Source organism: Jaculus jaculus, chromosome 4 (genome assembly GCF_020740685.1).
Source record: "Jaculus jaculus isolate mJacJac1 chromosome 4, mJacJac1.mat.Y.cur, whole genome shotgun sequence".
Classification (NCBI taxonomy): domain Eukaryota; kingdom Metazoa; phylum Chordata; class Mammalia; order Rodentia; family Dipodidae; genus Jaculus; species Jaculus jaculus.
This window is the reverse complement of record NC_059105.1, coordinates 151,604,426-151,625,656: the sequence shown is the minus strand read 5'-3', so window position 1 is coordinate 151,625,656 and position 21,231 is coordinate 151,604,426. Positions and strand designations below refer to the sequence as shown.

At 36.5% G+C, this 21,231-nt stretch overlaps 1 protein-coding gene across 2 annotated transcripts in view; it reads right to left on the bottom strand.

The window, feature by feature from the left end:
* The window catches only part of Epha6 (EPH receptor A6), a 1,036,261-nt gene that overhangs the window by 574,748 nt on the left and 440,282 nt on the right, over nucleotides 1-21,231 (bottom strand). The gene's annotated exons all lie outside the window — the stretch shown is intronic.

Sequence of the window (21,231 nt, the reverse complement as noted above, 5' to 3'; positions counted from 1 at the left end):
TAAAAAAAAAACAAGATAAAGATTACCATCATGGCTGTATGCAAGGAATATATGTATGAGATGCTATTCAATATTTGTCTTCATGTATTAAATACAGTTTTTAATTGTCAAACTGTAAAAATGGACCTAAAATTATTTGAAAACTTATTTTACCATTGCCTTTTAATACAATGTAAATATATGTATCTGCACATTTTTTGTTTGTTTAGGGTTATTGATTAGTGGTCTGAATATGCCTAGAGGATGATATATGATATTTCAGGAAATATCTAACAACACATTTTGATTATAGTGCTATGTCAGGGTATTTGCTAGTAAAATTCATCTTTTACTAGTACCTTTTGTTGCTGTAATGGTTGACTGGCTCTTTGCTGACAATTACAGTTTTTAAATATTTCCCCATTGTTAAATTCTGGATAAGAAAACAAAGCTAGGCAAATATATTAAATGCTGTAAGAATTACATTTGGCGACAATGTGCACACCATTGAACTGTGACGGGTGTAAACACTGGCTGTCTGTTACAGCATCTGGGCAGTATCTTCAGCATCATGTGCTTTCTGGAAAGCATTAATGAGGTCCACGATGAGCGCTTCCTGTACATGCCACAACACGGACGTGTTTCCTAAATTTTCGTACCTTAATCCTAATATCTTTGTGTTTGTTTTTCAAGGTATGATCTCACTATAGCCCAGGCTGATCTGAAATTCACTGTAATCTCAGGGTGGCTTTGAATTCACACCAATCCTACCTCTGTCTCCCAAGTGCTAAGATTGAAGGTGTGCACCACCATGTCTGGTCCTGCAATTTCTTTTATAATATCATGGAAACAGAATTAATTAACAAATATTACATATTTATATTAACAGTATTCTCTTCTTGACATCTTGGTTTATTATAGTGTGATAATTCTTTGGGATATATACATATACATACATATATATATATATATATATATATATATATATATATATATTAAAAGCATAATGGGATATATATATACATATATATATATATATATGTCCTGTTATGTATATATATGTATATATATATATCTCCCATTATGCTTTTGAGAAAGATTGATTGCTAGTGTGCTAGTGAGCTTTTCTGACTATTTGACAGCATCATTTTAGATGGCTCTGCTGTCTGTTATCCCTTGACCTGTTAATGTACCATCTAATATCTAATATTAGAAACAACTTTTTTAGTCCTGGGACACCACATACACATTTTATCTATGATATTAATACTGATAGTCATCAGCATAAATCTATAAGGATTTAATTGTGAGGATTATGTCATTATGACTGAAGTACTATGAAAGATTTTCTAATACCTTATGCTCTCTAAATAAAACAATCTTTTTATTTTTAATTTGTCATGTTAACTTTTAATATTTTATGACAGGGACTCATAAAGAACAACAGGGCCTTAAACTTGCTATGTAGTCAATGACACCCTTGAAAGTCAGATCCTCCTGCCACATCTCCTGGGTGCTGGGATTACAGTTGAATGGTATCATACCTGTCTGTTTTGTGGATGCTGGGGATCTGAAGTCAGGTTCTCATGTCTGTAAAGCAAGCATTTTATTCACTGAGACATCTCCCTTACCTGTATTTGAATTTTTAATTGAATACTTTAGGAGAATAATCTTGGAGAACATATGTGTATCCTGTTTCTCTTCTAATTACTTCTGTCCCCAGGTTTTATATCCAATGATGATACTAACCTCAGTATTCTTTTGGTAGTTCAAAGCAGTGACTTTTTAGTCATTCATTACTTCTATATTTACTATGAGTCAGTCTGCTATACAGATGATTTCTCCTTTCATTTGATTTTTGTTTATTTCTAATAAAGTTGTATTTATTTTATCCAGCACATTATAATATATCATCATTGTTATTTAATTTCTTGGCCCATATTGAGCTATACTGGCCTTGTAACTGGATAGCACAGTCTGTCTGGAATATCTTTCTGTTATTTAATGAGGTTAATATATGAGTCCGTACTACTTTGTGAAGGTAGTATAAGAACTAAGAATTGTAGACAAAATAAAGCTTATTCACAAACCTGCTGATAATGAATCCACCTGCTACATTTCACAAAGTTTTACATGATATAGCAATGTGTTGTGTAGAAAAATGTATTCTGTTGCATTCTTAACAGTGGCATTTTCTGAAGTAATTCTTGGTTATTACATATATTTGGTAGTTGAGGTTTCAATGGCATATATTTTAAAAATTTTTTTTAAAGTAAAGGAAGTAGGATTATTCTATATCAGAGGTGAGCAATTTCTGTGGTCAGCAATTTTCCAGAGAAAGAGATCCATAATGATTACTTAAGATATTCAAACTGTCATAATCGTCTGTACAGCTGCCATTCATTCAGTCAGTTACACAAAATTTGCCCAATCCCAACTTGCACACTCACGAGCCATGCCTTCCATGGCAGGTAATTGAGACAGGTTGGGAGGCAGATTCATTTAGGTCCCCTGTCCCAGTCCGTTTCCTGTTAACATGTGCCAGAAAGCAGACTCCACTGGGCTATAACACCTGCACCTCCTTGCTGTCTGCAGGCCATGGGAGGAATGGACAACTTCATCCTTGCCTGCCCATCATGTTTCTGTGGCTGTGTTCCCCTACTATTTCATCACCTCCGTTGTAGGCAAAGTACTTTCTCTTTAGCATTCAGAAGGCCATGGGTTCCCAGGTATGCCTGGGCCTAGGTACATTATCTTTCTTATTTGTTTTATTTTTATTTTTTTATTATTATTATTTTGTTTTTTTTTTTTTTTTTTTTTGGTTTTTCGAGGTAGGGTCTCACTCTGGTCCAGGCTAACCTGGAATTAACTCTGTCATCTCAGGGTGGCCTTGAACTCATGGCAATCCTCCTACCTCTGCCTCCCAAGTACTGGGATTAAAGGCGTGCGCCACCACGCCCGGCAGTTTTATTTATTTTTTAACACTGATTTCTCCCTTCATTAAAATATTCATGTATGAGACTTGTTATCACCAGAACCCTTACCTACTGATCACGTGATGAGATACACAAAGCCCTTATATGGCATCTTGGCCACAGAACATAATGAGTAAAATTAACATTTAGTAATATTGATGTTAATAACATCACTATTATGCAAGCCTAAAATGATTACCTTTCCCTTATAATTTGAACTGTATAGTCTTATTTTTTGGTAGTCTTTGAATTTATACATTGGGGTGAAATGATTGCAGGGTGAGAGACTAATTGAATTAATAGTCATATTTGAATAGGGAATAGAAGTTGCTCTTACAAAGAAGTAAGAAAACAGGTATGAATGTACCTAAAGAGGAAGGAATAAAAATTAAAATACAAACAAAATACAAGTTAAACTGAGATCCATCCTTCTCTTCCCCACCCCTAGAACAGCTGCAAGCTAATTGTATTTAAGTGGATAATCCTAATAAAGCAATGGCTTGAAAATGCATAAACCTTTTTCACTTTCTCTCGCGTCCTCCCTGGTTTTTCAAGGTAGGTTCTCACTCTAGTCCAGGGTGACTTGGAATTCACTATGTAGTCTCAGGTTTGTTGCAACCTCACAGCAATCCTCCTGTAGTAGCTTCCCAAGTTCTAGGATTGAAGGCACGTACTACCACCCCTGGCTCCACTCTCACTGTGAGAGCATGTTTGGATGTTCTGGCAGGGGTGCAGAGCTACTCATTTACCCTTGGCCTAAGGTTGATCCTCCTCTATGAGGGGAAGGTCATCCTCTTAGACTGAGCTGGCAGCGTTGGGAGGGACACACATGGAGCAGAGAGGGAGGAAGAGTCCGCCTACCTTGCCACCAAGAGCAGCTTAATCAACCCAGGTGACCAATGGGCTGACAGGTGTTGTAGCCAGATCGGCCTGTCATCCTCTACTCTCATTTTGAATCAGTTGTTATAATTTGGATCAGCATTACATGCTATTAAAAAAATTCTGCCACTTTTTAAAAATTTCAATTATTCCTTTTATTGCTGACATATAATAGCACGTAGCTGCTCATTAAAAATAGCCTTGATGAAAAGGCATCCCTAACTTTAATATACTACAGTAACTGCTAAGAGACTGACTCATGTAACATAAATGTGTTGTTGGAGACAGCAAAACAACATTGACTATTATGTCCATAGTCACACATCAAAGGATGATAGGTCCAACTCAACCCTCTGCCAATGTGGCTTCTTTCAGATATTATTCTGGTATTGTTATATTTTCTACTATTTGTGCATGTTTAAAAAGTTTATGGTTATAAAACATAAAGCTAAATTCCTACAAAGGCTTCGAAGATATAATATTGAAATAGTTTATTAGCATGTATGTATGATAACCTCAATCCTACAAAATGTTCAGATTATTGATTCATGAGATACTAAGAATTTCTAGAGGAGACCATTGAGATGACCCAGTTCAACTTTTATTTTTTATGTTATAAATGAAACACAAAATCTTGGAATATGAAAAGTTTTTTTTAAGTCTTCCAGGTGACAGAGGAATGGCTTTCATGCAGATACCCATGAATATCAACATGTTCACTATGCCTCAATGTTTACTTGGTTTTCTTACATATTGTTCTAAGATCCTCTGGGTTTATTATCTATCAACATTAATCCCATCATATGAAAACTTAAACATACCAGGAACTATTGTGAGAATTTTATTCATGTGACTATATTTAATCTTCATGCTCAATCCTTCTTGTATGACACTATTTTCATTCCTTATTTTGTAAAAAAAATCTGTAATTAAGCTACTTTTTCTAATATTTTGACCAAAAATTTTCCATTTTATCTTTGTTATTTTAAATTAAATATACACATTTGATTTATTTACTCACATTTACTCTTTATTGGGATAAACGGCACTCAGTAATGGAATAGTGCTTGTTTTTATATCCCTGACCTTTCCTTCTATAAGGAAATTTGGGAGTGAAAATGTCACTCATGACATTAGTACAAATCATTGTCCAACAGTTATTCTTTTCAACAGTCTTCTGTCCTTGAATCCACCTTGAGCATAACCAAATTTTCATTGATTTTTGCTGGGATGACTTCTACAGCTGGATCTACCTAGGCTTTCTTATAAAGTGTTCTTTCATTTTGCTTAAGCTTTACCTGATTTCACTTGACACTTCTTCTCTGACCTGCTTTACTTTGCATGCCTCTTACACTTTTTCCTTGGACTCTGTGATGGTGCTCAAACGATGCTCAGGATAGCGCTTACTTCTTCTTTTCCCGAGAGCCACAAGTTAGTCACACATGTAGTAGTAATGCTTATTTTTAGGGAAAAATAGTAATTTTTTGTACAAGGAAGATTCTAGAAAGGTAGAGGCTGTTATTTTCTGACATCCATATAATATTGTGCTTTAATTAAATCATATTTATCAATAGATTAGAAGTATCAAATTCATTCTCCAAATACACATATTTGAAATACATTGATGGGAATAACCAAACTAAGAATGGATTCCAGGCCCTTTTCTTACTGAAATATTTCTTACTGAAGAATTTCTTAATGAAATACTTTAGAGACAGCTTGATGTGTCGGGAAGAGGACTGCTGAAAAGTTTTGCAGATATCACATGGAATAAAGTTACTGGGTGAAGCTGTATGATACATGGAGATTTTCACCTATTCTTGGCTACAAAAGCATAATCCTTGGATCTGCAACCTTACCAAGACATAAAGTGTCTTCTCTGCCTATGTGGGCTTATATCCTTGTATGGGACTATATTTTCCTTTTTCACAGGACTGTGTTCTTTGTTCTGTTAAGCATGTACATTAATATCCCTCAGACATGCTGCTAGTTTTCAGTATTTTAGACTCCACTAGTGAAGAATGAGGATACCAGGTATTTAACCCAATTCACCTGCATCAGCTGCTGGGAGGAAGCTGCTAGAGGCAGTTGGCCTATGTTCACTATCGGGGAAGATGTTCCTCTGTCTCTCAGGAACATTAGCCCAGCATTGCTTTATTCATTGACTGATAGTATAGTTTTCTTGGGAACTTTGACACTATGAAGAAATTAACAGAAGTTTATGACTTCTATTCCTGGTGGCTTGCATAGTGACAGTCTGTACTATCTCCTAGAGAGTTTGAGTCCTCACATGGAATTGGCAACATGTGCACAGGGCTCTGTTTAACAGTTTGATTCAGTGGGCAATGTGACCAAAGAAGCATCACGAATTATGTGGAAATGCAAAGTGTTGTCAAGTTCTCTTCCCGACACATCAAGCTGTCTCTAAAGTATTTCATTAAGAAATTCTTCAGTAAGAAATATTTCAGTAAGAAAAGGGCCTGGAATCCATTCTTAGTTTGGTTATTCCCATCAATGTATTTCAAATATGTGTATTTGGAGAATGAATTTGATACTTCTAATCTATTGATAAATATGATTTAATTAAATTAATTAAATTTAAATTAATTAAATTTAAATTAAATTAATTACCCCAGCATGGCGTAGGCTTCCGGAGAGGTGAGGGGTTTACTAAATAGCTGGTATCAAAGAACTAAATGAGAATTACATAAATTCCTTATTGACAGGAATGAGCTGGTTTCATGGATAAAGGCTGAGATACAAGTGGTGGTTCCTAAAATGAATAGGGAAAGTAGACCCTGCTTTGTGCTCATGGCTCCACCCACTGTAAAACAATTATAATGTTGTCCCAAAGATTTCAGACTTGATGGAAAAAATAAGAGACATTAGGTAAGGAGCGCCATTTAGTCCAAGCATGTTGGCCTCCAGTAAGACCTGTTTTCAATATACAACATTCTTCATAGTCTCCATAATTACACCGACTCAGTTCATTGTACAAAGAGAACAAAACTGCATCTCCGGTTGGGAAAGAGGCACCACTCTGCTAATTTGGGGCTTTTAACATTCAAGAGTATTTCTTTGTGTGTGTGTGTGTAAGAGTATTGTGAGTATGTGGTAATGTGTGTAATGTATGAATACAGATGTTCCCTATCATGTGCAGGTGTGTGGAGATAAGGCATATTTCCTCCTCTATTGCTTATCCATGTTATTCCTTGGTGTAGAATATCTCAAGGATTCAGAATCTTTCAGTTTTCATGAATGCTAGTGATTATTTGATGTCTGTTCCCCACACTCCCACTAGGGAAGTTTCTTAACCACTTTACCATAACAGCTTCACCTTGCTGGTCAAAAATGATGTCAGGAGTAGAAACAGACATTCAACGAAGTCAAACTAAATGTTCTTAACAGTTAATAGCAAGAAACAACTATCACAGAGACAACATGATTCCATAAGTTCTCTCATGCCTCTGGTGGAGACTGTTTTATAGCCAAAGCACTTCATGAGATGTTTGATTGAAAGAGCTCATTTTCATGTGGGTGCTCGTGTGTCTTCTAGTAAAATTACATGAACTCAAGATGATTAAATCACCTCATGTCAAAATTCAGAATGGGGCCTAACCAGAACTCTAAGAGATCAGTAAGCTCCATTAACAATAGTCAGTTTATAAGAAAGGACCAAACTGTGGCCTGCTGAAAAACAAGATTCAAATATGCCTTCAGATGGTAAATTGCTAATTCTGTAATGTAGTTCTGTTGTTGTAATAAATGCTTCAAACCAGATGCTTTTATAGAAAACAGATTTATTTAGTTCACATATATTGGATGCTGAAAATTCAAGTTTGGGTCCCCAGCTGTTCAACCACTAGTAGGGAGTGAATCATGACATGGTGAATAGAAACATAGTGAGTACATGTGGGATGGCCTTTACAACAAATTGTTCTCATGTGAACTAACTTATTTCATGAATGTCACAATAATACCCCCTGCGGTCACAACCCTCAAATAACCAAATCTCCTTCCAAAAGGCCTCATCTCTTAGTGAGTCCACTCCCCCCCCCCCAACACTGCCACAATGGGACCGAATTCCCTCCATATGCATCCTTGGGTGACACATTTAAGACATATGAAATCCACAAGAAATTGGCATGGTTCACTGATGTCCTCCAAAACTAAAGCAAGCCAGATTTACCAGTACATGGAACCATTTGACTGTCAACATATAGATCCTGAACACTATGCCTAAACTAAATTTTATGAGCCAAAGTATGTACTGTAATTATGATCATGTAATTATGATCTAGATTTTGAGCATTCCTTGCTACATTGTCACCTTCCCAGGAAATATTTCCAATGGCCTAGCCATCTGGTCACCGAAATATTAATTGAACAGGACCACTAAGAGATTCCTGCTTGGGATTATAGCCTAGGTTAGCAGCTTGGTACCTGGAAGGGACCCGTGTGGATATTCAGGACAAAAGGCCCAATAAACTGATATAGAGGTAGCTGGCACACAAATCAGCTCTGTATGCAATGGGTGACATTTGCTCACTGGATGAATCAATGCATTGGGTGCAGAAGTCTATTTAATTGCTTATTATCTCACAATTAAGAGTCCAATTTTTAAAAAAAAAACAGTCTCACAGTTCTTGTTAAAATATTCTTCTCATTAAAAAACAAGAACGGTGACATACTAAACAAGGATGAAGACACAATGGGTCTGGTAGGAGGATCACCTCTACCATCTTGTTGCCCAAGTATGGATGCTAATAATGCCTCATCAAAATTTATTTCTACCCAAGCTTCTGACCAAGGGATAGCAATCCCTGACCAGTCAACACAATAATGAATGCTTTCTCATGAAATACTCATGGATTTTCTTTCATACAATTATTCAGAGGTACATTTACACAATTTAACAACAACTGAAGAAAAGACCCAAGATAGTCTGCTGATGAGGTCATACCACCATATGTCTTGTATGTTGTGGTCAATAAACATTTCATTCTGGTGACACACACACACACACACATACACACACACACACACACACACACACACACATACACGACATGGTAGTACCTGTTAAGAAGCATTGAGATTGTTAGAGATAGAGTTAGTCCAGAAAGATTAAATATGCAAAAATCCCAATTTCAGTACACGCAATCATTCTCTTTACCATTTAGAAAAAAACATAGTAGAGTTAGATTGTAGTTATGGACCTCATATTATCCCAAACAATGACCCCTGACTCTGTTCTGGAAGATATACTTCTTCCAGGTACCTTCTCTCAGTGAGTTCTTATAAAGGTAGGGATGAGACCAAGAGTGCCAGCCTTCTAGTGGTATTAGGGGTATTTGATCTTGGCATTTTGATGGGTGATTTTACTAGACATTTCTTGTTTGCGAGGCTGTGACCTTTCTGCCTAGATTGGAGGATTAATGCTAATAAATGCAGGCCTGGCAATAAAGCTCATGTATATCTGCTAAGATAGCTTTGTAAGTGAAAAAAAAAAAAGCTTGTGTTGAAACATGTAGATAGGCAGCAAGAAGTACAATAAGAAGGGCTGGAGAGATGGCTTAGCGGTTAAGCGCTTGCCTGTGAAGCCTAAGGACCCCGGTTCGAGGCTCGGTTCCCCAGGTCCCACGTTAGCCAGATGCACAAGGGGGCGCACACGTCTGGAGTTCGTTTGCAGAGGCTGGAAGCCCTGGTGCGCCCATTCTCTCTCACCCTCTATCTGTCTTTCTCTCTGTGTCTGTCGCTCTCAAATAAATAAATAAATAAATAAAAGAAGTACAATAAGAACACTTCCAACAATGGGAAGTTTAGAAAATAGGTAGATGACGGTTGGTACCAAATGAGTCTATCTCTGATAATCCTACACAAAGTGACACATGTAGCTGGAGTTTTGTATGCAGTGGCAAGAGGTCTTGGTGCATTCACCTTCATTCTCTTTCTCTCTCTGCTTGCAAATAAATAAAAAATCTTTAAAAAAAGAATACTCTGTATTCCATCAGCTGTTAATGAAAAGGCTATCTCTTGTATTGGGCAAGTCTTTGTGGCTGTTGCTATAGCATAGAATTACTATTTTTAAAAGAAAATTATGGTATTGTTTCACATAAACAGATAATATTTGAGAAAGCAAGCAGATGCTGAATATCAATATTCACTTTAATCTCTACTATATTTGCTTTCAAGAAACTTATGACAAATCAAAGTAAGATAAATGCAAGAATTGTTTAAGAAGTAGCCATTTGGACCTAAGATATGGAAACAATATAAGGATTGTTCAACAGAAAAATTTGTAAACAAAGGCTGAAAAGATGTCTTAGTGGTTAAGCACTTGCTTGTGAAGCCCAAGAATCCTGGTTCGAGGCTCCATTCCCCCAGGACCCACGTTAGCCAGATGCACAAGGGGGCACATGCATCTGGAGTTTGTTTGCAGTGGCTGGAGGCCCTGGCATGCCCATTCTCTCTCTGTCTGCCTTTTTCTCTGTCTGTCATTTTCAAATAAATAAATAAACATAAAAAATTTGTAAACAAATTACTACAAAAATAGAGACAGAATTACCTTACAGCTTTATAAAAGGAAATACTCGTGATAAATGGATGAAGATGAAGATTTGCTCAAACAGAACAAAACCTCTATGTGAATCTCACTTATAAAGGGAATGCAAAAATAAACAGTTCAGTAGCAACAAACAGAGGACATTGGTTACCAGGGATGGATAGGTGAAGTTAATGGACAAAAGTAGTTCAGAAGGTACAACTTCGATAGGATGAATTAGCATAGGATTTTAATATGCATCATATTGTATTTCATAATGTATTTCATACTGAAACTTTTCTAAAATAATGTAAGGTGATTTAAAATACAATAAGTTAACTTTGACATAGGATGGAGATATGGATTATTTAAACTGAAGTGACTATTTAATTATACATATATATTTGAAAATAATTTCAAATACCTGACACACATAATAAAATATATATAAAGAGATTTCAATTAATTTTATGTTATGCATGAAAAACTGAAAATATATGAGTTGTCTACACTTATATTGTAAATTAAACATTGTACAAGTGTAAGACAAATTCTAGAAAACTTTAATATTTAAAAGACTTTAATATAAAAACAACTGGGATACAAAAATTAAAAGCAGTTTTATTATTATTTAAAATACTTATTTTAGAACCAAGACAGAACTTGTGGTAAGTTGGGGACTCCAAAATGTGTCATTCCATAAAGTTGTTCATTATACCTATCTGTCACAGTATTTACTGTGTTTTGCTTGAGACAATCTAGGTTTATACCTATACAACACTAAAATTCTAAGCATCTTGCCCTTTCATTTCAGAAATTTCTTATTTGAGATAAATTATATTGGTCCACTTAGTCATCGATCATTCATGATCCAGCCATTACACAGGTCAGGGGTTGACGGGTGCCTGGATTCACACATAAGCCATGCTCTAGACAGACTTTATACTGTTAAATCCTCAATGCCTTTGCTCTCAGACACCAGTAATGCTGACTGGGAATTCAGATAATGTCCTATGTGCCCTTTCTATTTCATGTATGCTGCATATGATTCCATTACCGTGAATCTCGTCTGTGAGTGAAGAAGTGAAAAAGAAGCAAAAACAGTGAATATGCACTGAAGACCTCTTTCCTACTTACTGGCAAATGCCCTAAAAGGGTCCTAAACTGGGCAATGCTACCAGTGATTTAAAAAGGTCAGGAAAACCAAAACAATACAAACATCCCTGATTCATTTCTGATCTGTCTTGGCTCTTGTAACATGGCTTAATTCAGTTAGGCTATAAAGCAGCGAATGCAGAAATTGCTCAGAAATTGTGTTATTTTTAAAGCAAATCTTACTTGCTTAATAAAAGGCAGCATATCTTCTAGCCTAGAAAATAACAAATGTGATAATATATCCTATAGCAAGCCAAGGTAACATGTATCATTGATTTCTGGCAAGACAGCTAACATGAGTTAAAATTAGAAAGAGATCTTGAGAGGATAAAAAGATTCCTTAACCTACAGGGGAAAAATGATGAAAGTAATACCCAGAAGGAGATTATTCTCCAGTATATTCTCACCATTGTCACACATGGTATAACGTGAGAAGTAGAAACTGCTTGCATTTGCAGGAGGGTCATTAGGAAAACAAACTTCACAACATATTTGTATTATTTTCAAAAACTTATTTGGGATGTATTTTTTACTTTCTGTAATATGAAATGAATCTAAGGAGTGACACTTTAGAATTCTATTGCTATTTTTAAGGGCTGGAGAGATGGCTTAACGGTTAAGCGCTTGCCTGTGAAGCCTAAGGAGCCCGGTTCGAGGATCCATTCCCCAGGACCCACGTTAGCCAGATGCAAAAGGGGTGCACGCATCTGGAGTTCGTTTGCAGTGGCTGGAGGCCCTGGCACGCCCATTCTGTCTCTCTCTCTCTCTCTCTCTGCCTTTCTCTCTCAGTCTGTCGCTCTCAAATAAATAAATAAAAATAAACAACAACAAAAGAATTCTATTGCTGTTTTTGGTCTTTTGTGACGAGATGGGGTGCATTCAGCGTGGTATGGCTATAGACTATTTTTAGCCTTTTCTGAAGACTAGACTTCCATTGAGGAAGCCTCCAAATCTTAAAATTTAATACTCTGAAGAATTGTGAAATAGGTTCCATCTATATGTTACCCGGAAGTGTGAAATCTGCAGTGAATTTTTAAACAGCCTATAAACTTTAATAGCAGAATATTATGATTAATGAGGGAGCTTTACAAAACATAAAAATTCAAAATTATAATGGAAATAAGCTGTTAGTTAAATTTACCAATACCAACAACTAAATTTCCATATCACCTTAATTGTGTGAATAAATACCTGTTCTTCTCTCACACACACTTTGGTTCTTTCAGTCAACCAGTTTGTGAAGGATGTAATCTTGAAAAACAGGTTGTGGGCTGGAGAGATGGCTTAGCAGTTAAGCGCTTGCCTGTGAAGCTAAGGACCCCGGTTCGAGGCTCGGTTCCCCAGGTCCCACGTTAGCCAGATGCACAAGGGGGCGCATGCATGTGGAGTTCGTTTGCAGAGGCTGGAAGCCTTGGTGCGCCCATTCTCTCTCTCTCCCTCTATCTGTCTTTATCTCTGTGTCTGTCGCTCTCAAATAAGTAAATAAATAAAATTTAAAAAAGATATTAAAAAAAAACAGGTTGTTTTCACCTTCAGCAACCTTGGACTTTGCTGAAAGAGAATGATGAGCCTGCACATAAGTGTAGGTCTTTGTATAATATTATAGGTTTTCAGCTGAGAAGCTCTAAAAAATCCTGACACTTGAAACATCCTGCACTTGTGGTACCACAGAATGTCTTTGGTAGGCATACAGGCACTGAGATTTTTTTTTTAAATTTAATTTATTAGTTTTCTTTTCAGTAAATACAGGCAGCTTGGTACCACTGTTTAGGCTCATCTGTGATCTACCCACTCCCGTTGGACACTCCTTGTTGATGTAAATGGGTCCCATTTACATCAACAAGGCACTGGGATTTTTACTCAAGAGATTCCCCAGAGCCTACAAGGTTGTGAAACAGCCTGTGGCGACTGGGGTACCAGAAGTGTACCCATACAAGCCGCGATGTTTACTGAAGGCTCCCTTGACAAATCAGAAATATACCAGGTGATGCAAACACATATTAATGGTTTAGAACACTCAGGAATTGAGGGGAAAGGGAGGGACATTTAGAGCGAAGGAAGAAGAGGAGGAAAGAGTCCCTAGAAAAACTGACAAACTGGTAAAAAGGGAAGAAAAATGGAACTAGGCAAGAAGCAAAAGGGAAACAACAAAAGACATGGTGTGGAATCAGGAAAAAAAAGTTCAAATTGTCAGCAAGGATGAAACCTGTAAAATAATTAATGAAAAGTGATGTATATGGAATGGAATGTCTGCTTAGGAATGAAGGAGGAGAGTGGCAAACCCTCAGGGTCACTAGAGTGCCAGGGTGGCTATTAAGAAGAATGTTCTAAGGCAATGTCACCCCTCACCATAGACAACCTGTACTTAGAAATTTAGGGCTTATAATTTATGTTCCTCATTATCAAAATGATCATCTATAATTTTTACAAAAATATTAAAAACAATACATTCACAGTACAATGGGGACTATCATTATGACCAACATGTTTACATTATCATTTCTGTGGGTCTAGGTCTTCTACAACAGGGATCTTACTCCTGCAATGTATTTTTAAAGAGAATTTCATCATTGCATCACAAGAAGTTTACCATTCCTGTAAAATTTTTAACAGAACCATAACTCATTTCCACAGGATTCATAGCTCATTACACTATTTTTCTTTTTGCTAGACATTTTAAATTTATATTTCTGATTTTGTGGCTTTTATTTGTAGTAAAATTTTTGCAAAAAGGGCACAAACATTTCTTTGTAGCTCAATAAACATTGCTAAAATTCTTTCAATAACTTAAATATGCAAAGCCCTACTCACAGCATCTGAGTTTTATCTTGCAATATCTTTAACAGCATCAAATATTATAAATTGTTAAATCACTTCTAATTCAAAGGCAAAATGTAATCACATTCATAAGTTTTGTATTTATTTCCTTATTAATGAAAATAATTGTTTAATTATGTGTAATAACTTTTATTTTTTTCATTTTTGTATACTTTGATCTATTGCTCTTGTGATGTTAGTGCATTTCATATTGAGTTATTGATATTTATAGATTTTCATTTAAGAAGACTTCACCCATTTCATGATTTTACAAAATATTCTATTCTATTCTTTATTTTTTGTTGTTTTAGGTATATTTTGGTCATTTCTTTGTGCCCCAGGGCCAACCAGCTCATTTATGTCAGATGAAACTTATCTTTATGTTTTCTAAATTTACTTGATGATTTCATATGAGCAACTGTTTACTATACATATGTATATATGTATAGCTCATTACATGAGGCTTACAGTAAAACATGTTCATTGAGGAGGAAGACAGGTATAGTTTCTGGCTAAAGTAAAGTAAGTATAATTTTTCCACTGGAAAGGAATACTAAATTTAATTTAAGGAATTAACATCTACAAATGTGCAAGCCACCTTTAAGTTGAAATTTTCTTGTCATTGTGAATTTGAAGAAGTTTTCTTACCATCATGACCATTAACATCTGATTTCTTTCTTAGTGTTCATTCAACTTGGCATTGCAGATGAGTATGATGTCTTTTTCTTATTTGACAGAGAGAAAGAGGGAGAGAAAGAGAGAGAGAGAGAGAGAGAGAGAGAGAGAGAGAGAGAGAGAGAGAGAAAACTAGTGAGCAAGCCAGGGCCTCCAGCCACTGCAAACAAACTCCAGATGCATGTGCACCCTTGTGCATCTGGCTAATGTGGGTCCTGGGGAATCAAACCTCCATGCTTTGGCTTTGCAGGCAAATGCTGCCTTAACTGCTAAGCCATCTCTCCAGCCAAGCATCATGTCTTTATTGAGAGTAATGTCATTGAGATAGAACATCTATTATTCTGTTTAATTTATATTATTTCACCATACATAGTTCTAATAAAAGTAAGGTTTAATGTATGCCCAGATTTTGTAATGTAAAGTATTTACTAACTAACATAAAACTATGAATAACTTAGCAATATCTTCAGTGTTCATTCCTAGAAAATACACTCTTCATGCTTTTCATACAATAGTGTTTATTGTCAATATTTCAAAAAAATATAAGTATAAAGTATGAAAAACAAACACCCTATATTTTTTACCTAGCTTCCCTCCTCCTTCTTCAAACTCAGAAATAAAATTATGTTTTAAAATTATTTTATAACTCATTTAAATATTCTTGTTGAAAAATTTTCTCTAAAGATCTCATTAAATAGTACACTGGACATACTTGGTAAAGAATACCATAATAGACACCACAGGCTGACTGATTCTACACCAAATTTTCTGAGTTTTCCCTGTGGGCAATTTTTTGTTTCTTTTTTTGGTAGGCACTAAAGCCAGAGAGAACTCTGCTTCCCAGTCTGCTTTGCAGTTAAGGATAGCTATGGGGTCAAGTTCTGACTAATGAATTCCAAGCCTTCTGGATCCAGTTTGATAAACACTTTTTCTTCCTTCTGAAAAGGGACAGACAGGACACGGCTGGTATTGGCATTTCACTGTGCATGCATTTCTTTGCCTTGAAGGCTGGTATGTGGTATAGAAGGGAAGCTGTCCTCTTTGAAAACCAAATCAAAGGAGCTAACACTTTGTATGATTAAGGAGAGTACAGAAAGATCCTGAATGCCTCAATTGGCACTAAATAGTTTCGTCACCTTCCATTTCACCTTTGCTCTTGTTTTGAGAAAAAGGTCTCCTCCATGATAGGCACTCGACATATTTGCTCTTAAGTTTCTGCCAGTCGCCCTGCTGACTGGGAGAATTAATTACTCATACTTAGTAACTGAAATTTCAGGCATAATTCCCTGAGATCTCTGCATTGCTTAGAAAATAAAGATAAGTAGGGGATATTTTGTTTTTCCTAATAGAGAAAATAAAGGAATATTGTGTAATTATTTACTTGGGTATAGAAATCCCATATTTAGCCTTCTTATTGTGGTCCTATGTATGTATGATTTTTATAGTTAAACACTTTTTAAGTTCTTTATTTATTCTTAAAAAGAAGAAAATAAAAACACAAATTACCAAGGAGGATAAACAAGATTAAATCAAGTTTAAATCATAAAAAGGTAGGAGTATTTATAAACTTAAATTTGTCTCATTTATCCAGTCACATAGTCAATCAACATTTCTGAAGGTCTATTACATGATATATAATGAACCCTCAGATAAGATGTGGTGAATAGTATTTTTGTCTTATTTATACCTTCCTTCCTTCCTATCTATTGATCTTAAACCATTATTTTAACAGTGGATGGACTTGAACAGGCATTACACAAACAGATCCAAAATTGGATTCTATTACTCTATTTATATGAGTGCAAGAAAGTATTTCTGTCCACACAGGACCACTACATTTATTCTCACCAAAAAAAAAAACATTAAAGATTTTTCACAGCTACAAAGGCCATAAAAGAAACAATAAAAAAACATGAGTAAGAGAGAAAATTGAGTCCATTTGTTAAGATAGGCTTGTGACATAGTTTGCTGTTTAATTACATTCTCAAATGAATGGAATGTTCAGAAGTATAGGGCCTCATGTTAATAATATGAAAAAAATATATCAAAAACATGGTAATTGATTTTTTACTTAAATGTTAAGCTCATATTTCAACATTTAAATAACAAATTATGACTACAAAACAATGGCTATAGCTCCATCTCTGATATATTTTATGACACCAGCACTTTATTCCCATTCATTTCTTTCTTTCTTTTTTTTTTTTTTCGGTTTTTCAAGGTAGGGTCTCACTGTGGCTCAGGCTGACCTGGAATTCACCATGTAGTCTCAGGGTGGCCTCGAACTCTCGGAGATCCTCCTACCTCTGCCTCCCGAGTGCTGGGATTAAAGGCGTGTGCCACCATGCCTGGCTCAATTCCCATTTATTTCTAATGCACAATGGAATATAAGTCTACCTTATGCAAAAATCACTTTATCTATATGCAAATCATTCCTTGGACATCTCTACCCACTTTTAAAAATAAAATCAAATTCTTAATTGTTACTTTTCTTTTTTCATTGCAATTGCACTATACTTTGATAATTTTTTCAACTAGCTTTCCAGGAATGTATGCAGTTTTTCATGATGAGAATAGGAGAAATATTATATAGATAAGGTCAATTACTTTTAATCATCTTGATTCCCCAAATCAGTACAATATCACGAGTCTCTAAAGCAACACTAATCCCTATGCAGGCTTGTGAAAACAGCTAGTTAATTGAACTTATGATGTTTTCCAGCTACAATCCGAGCAAAATATACTGATCTAGAAAAAGCTATCATTGTCAGTTGTATGAAAATATTCACAAGTTCCTACATATTTAAATCTATAGAAATATCTATACTTAAATGGAAATTTCTGTAAATAATGCTATTGTGGAGAGAATTGTACTACCAAATTAAATATTAGAATTTCATTTGTTATCTTATAATTTACTTATTTTTTTGTTTATTTTTAACAGGATTGTGGAATAGGAGAAACTGGAGATACTAATTTATAAAAAAAATAAAAACAAGATTATTCTCAAACTACCTGACAAAACTTTGCCAATGTGCTAATAAATTTGGTTTAATTCATGTAATTTTTACTATGCATATGTGTGTATTACATAAAAATGACACTCTACAAGATATAACCACCAATAAAAGTGGAGAAGAGGTATTCCAGACAGAAGATAGAAAAAGCTTAACCTTGTTATATGGTTGCTCCCCACAGTTAGCTGTTGACTAGGGGGACCCATGAGGACCAAAAAACAGTGTAGGCCCTTGCCAAAATACTTGATTATCTGTCAGAGCTAAAAGGTAAGTTCTTATGGATGAAGACAACACAAGCATTCAACAAATATTTATAAAAATTTATAAATCCCTCTTAGATGCTAGTCCCTATCTTAGACCTTGAGAATACACATTCTATTTGATTTACTTTTCATTAAGAAGTGGCTATAATAAGACTTTTAGATATTTATTTGAGGTAATTTTATTCCCCCCAGAAATGCATCTCTTAATATTTTTTAATGTGCAGGTGTTATGTTGGCTGTTTTGATTATGCTTTATTCGTCACAAGTTCATGGGCTATATTTAGCCCTCAAAGAAATACCATAGAAAGATGTTGGGACCAAGAGACATGGAGCCTGGTAAGAGATGAGTATCATTACCATCTTCATGAAGGGATTATTGCTGGTCTCTCTGAGTGACTTAGAGAATGGACTATTATAAAATAGCTACAGTGGTCTTCCTGTCAAGATGGTGACCGTCTAACTGTGCAGCAACTCCCCAGGAAAGAAAGGCAAGTCATTAAGGGCTTACTGGGTCTTTCAGGGAGAGCAATCTCTAATAGATCACCAGTGGGAGGGTGCAGAGGGGAAAAAGAGGGAATTGCTGATTCCCTCACTTGTGGATAGCCCACCAGAGCACTAATCCCTCTAAGCAGGCCCTGTACCAATAGTCCCAGCTTCAGGATACTCCCACACTTACTGTAGGAAAGGAGACCCAGGCCAGCATAGTTCCACTTGCCTTGCTGCACAGGGGCAATTGCCCTGCTACCCACACCCCACGTGACTTCAGGCAGACTCTGCCCGCTGGGCCGCTCTGCCTCAGGCTCCATCAGTCCATCTGCCCACCACTAGTGTGCCACCCATCTCCACTTGTGCAAGCATAGCCTGTTCTGCCCATTTACCCACTTACTGCTACAGCCCCTACCTGTCCATGCGAACTCAAGCCCATTCCTCTTGCCTACCTGAGCTCAGGTTCTCTCTACCTGTCTGACTGCTCCAGCTCAGGCCCAATCCTCTGCCCATCTTCCATGCCAGCCATCCGCCGGTTCCCAGCAGCACACGAGCTCAGACTGCTTTGGTGTCCCATTGTCCCACCAGGAGTGAGTTTAAGCTGCTTCAGTGCTTGGTGCATCAGTGTCCCTCCTTGCACAAGCTCAGGCTGCTTCAGCGCCCCATTGCGTGAGAGCTCAGGCTACTTTGTCATCCCTGAAATGCAGGAGCTTGGGCTGCTTTGGAATTCCACCCAGTGAGAGTTCAGACTTCTTTGTCATACAGCCTGAGGTTTTTTCAGCTTTCTGATGTGCATGAGCTCAGGTTGACCCACCCAACCACATGTTAGCTCATGCTCACTCTGCCCATCTGCTTGCCTGCCTGCTAGCTCAGGTCAGCGTCTCCAAGAGGCACCACTTTACCCACCCATCAACAACACAGTCCTACTCTCCCTGAACACTGTGATGGGCAGACCACAGCACAAAAGAAATAACATGAAAAATCAAATGCAAGAAAATCCAGTAAGATTACTCAGTCCTACAATGAACATCTCTAATCAAAACATTGAAGAGACACTAGGACCAGAACACCAAAATGAAGCTATGAGCAATGCAACCCTGACCAAGCTACTGGTAGAATCGTGTGGATAGTGCCATCACTATATTAGACCTAATAGATAAGAAAATGGAAGGAGTTCAAAGACAGTTAAGAGATTTGATGGAGAGTGAAGAAAAAGAAGACCTCAAAAATCAACTGGCCAAGCTAAAATAAGTCATAAAGAAATACAAGGATGCATTCCAGGAATCATCAAGAAAATCAGAAAATGTGTGAAAAGGGAGCTTCACAGAGGCATGGAAAGTATACATAGAAAAGTAGTAGAAAATGCAGACCTAAATGAACAAATCTAAAACTCTCTAGGTGCTCTCAAGAATAGAGTCAGCCATATGGAGGATAGAAACTCTGATCTGGAAGACAAGACAGAAGAAACAGTTCAAGAGTACAAAAGTTTCAATAAGTTCAGAAGTTTCTATGAACAGAACATGATGGAATTGTGGGACACCTTAAATGTCCTAACATCCAGATGGATCATGGGAATACCAGAAGGTGGGGAAGAAATTTAGACCAAAGGCATGGAGAACTTATTTAGTAAGAAAATCGAAGTAAACTTTCCCAATCTCTCAAAAGAAAGGCCCATCAAGATACAAGAAGCTAACAGAACTCCAAACAGATTGGACCAAAGGAGAAGCTTTCCAAGATATATTGTGATAAAGACTCTAAACACTGACACCAAAGAGAAAATCCTAAAAGCAGCTAGGGAAAAACAGCATATTACTTTTAAAGGTAACCCTTTAAGAATTACTTCAAACATCTCAATGGAAACCCTGAAAGCCAGAAGGGCCTGGAATGGAACATGGCAAAATCTAAGAACCTATGTCACCCAACCCAAATGACTTTACCCAGCAAAAGTATCCCTCATAATAGATGATGGGAGAAAAGATTTCCATGAAAAGAACTCAGCTTTATAATTATATGTATGGAAAACCAAACCTACATAGATTATTTCAAGAAAGTCTCCATATAGAAGAATCAAATAATCCACCTCAAATGCCTACCAGAAGCAGATTACAATAACCAAACTCAGAAGAGGCACAAAAAACTTCACAGTCCATGAAAACACCAAACCACATGTACCAACACAATATGGCAGGGGTCAAATCAAATCTCACAGTCATTACCCTAAATATGAATGGCCTTAATTCACCCATCAAAAGACACAAGCATACAGAATGCATCAGAAAATTAGGCCCCTCAATTTGTTGTCATCAAGAAACCCATCACACCACTCAAGACAGACACCTCCTCAGTATGAAAGGGTGGAAAACAATATTCCAAGCAAATGTGAATAAGAAACAAGCAGGTGTAGCTATATGAACATCAGGTAAAATAGACTTCAAACATAA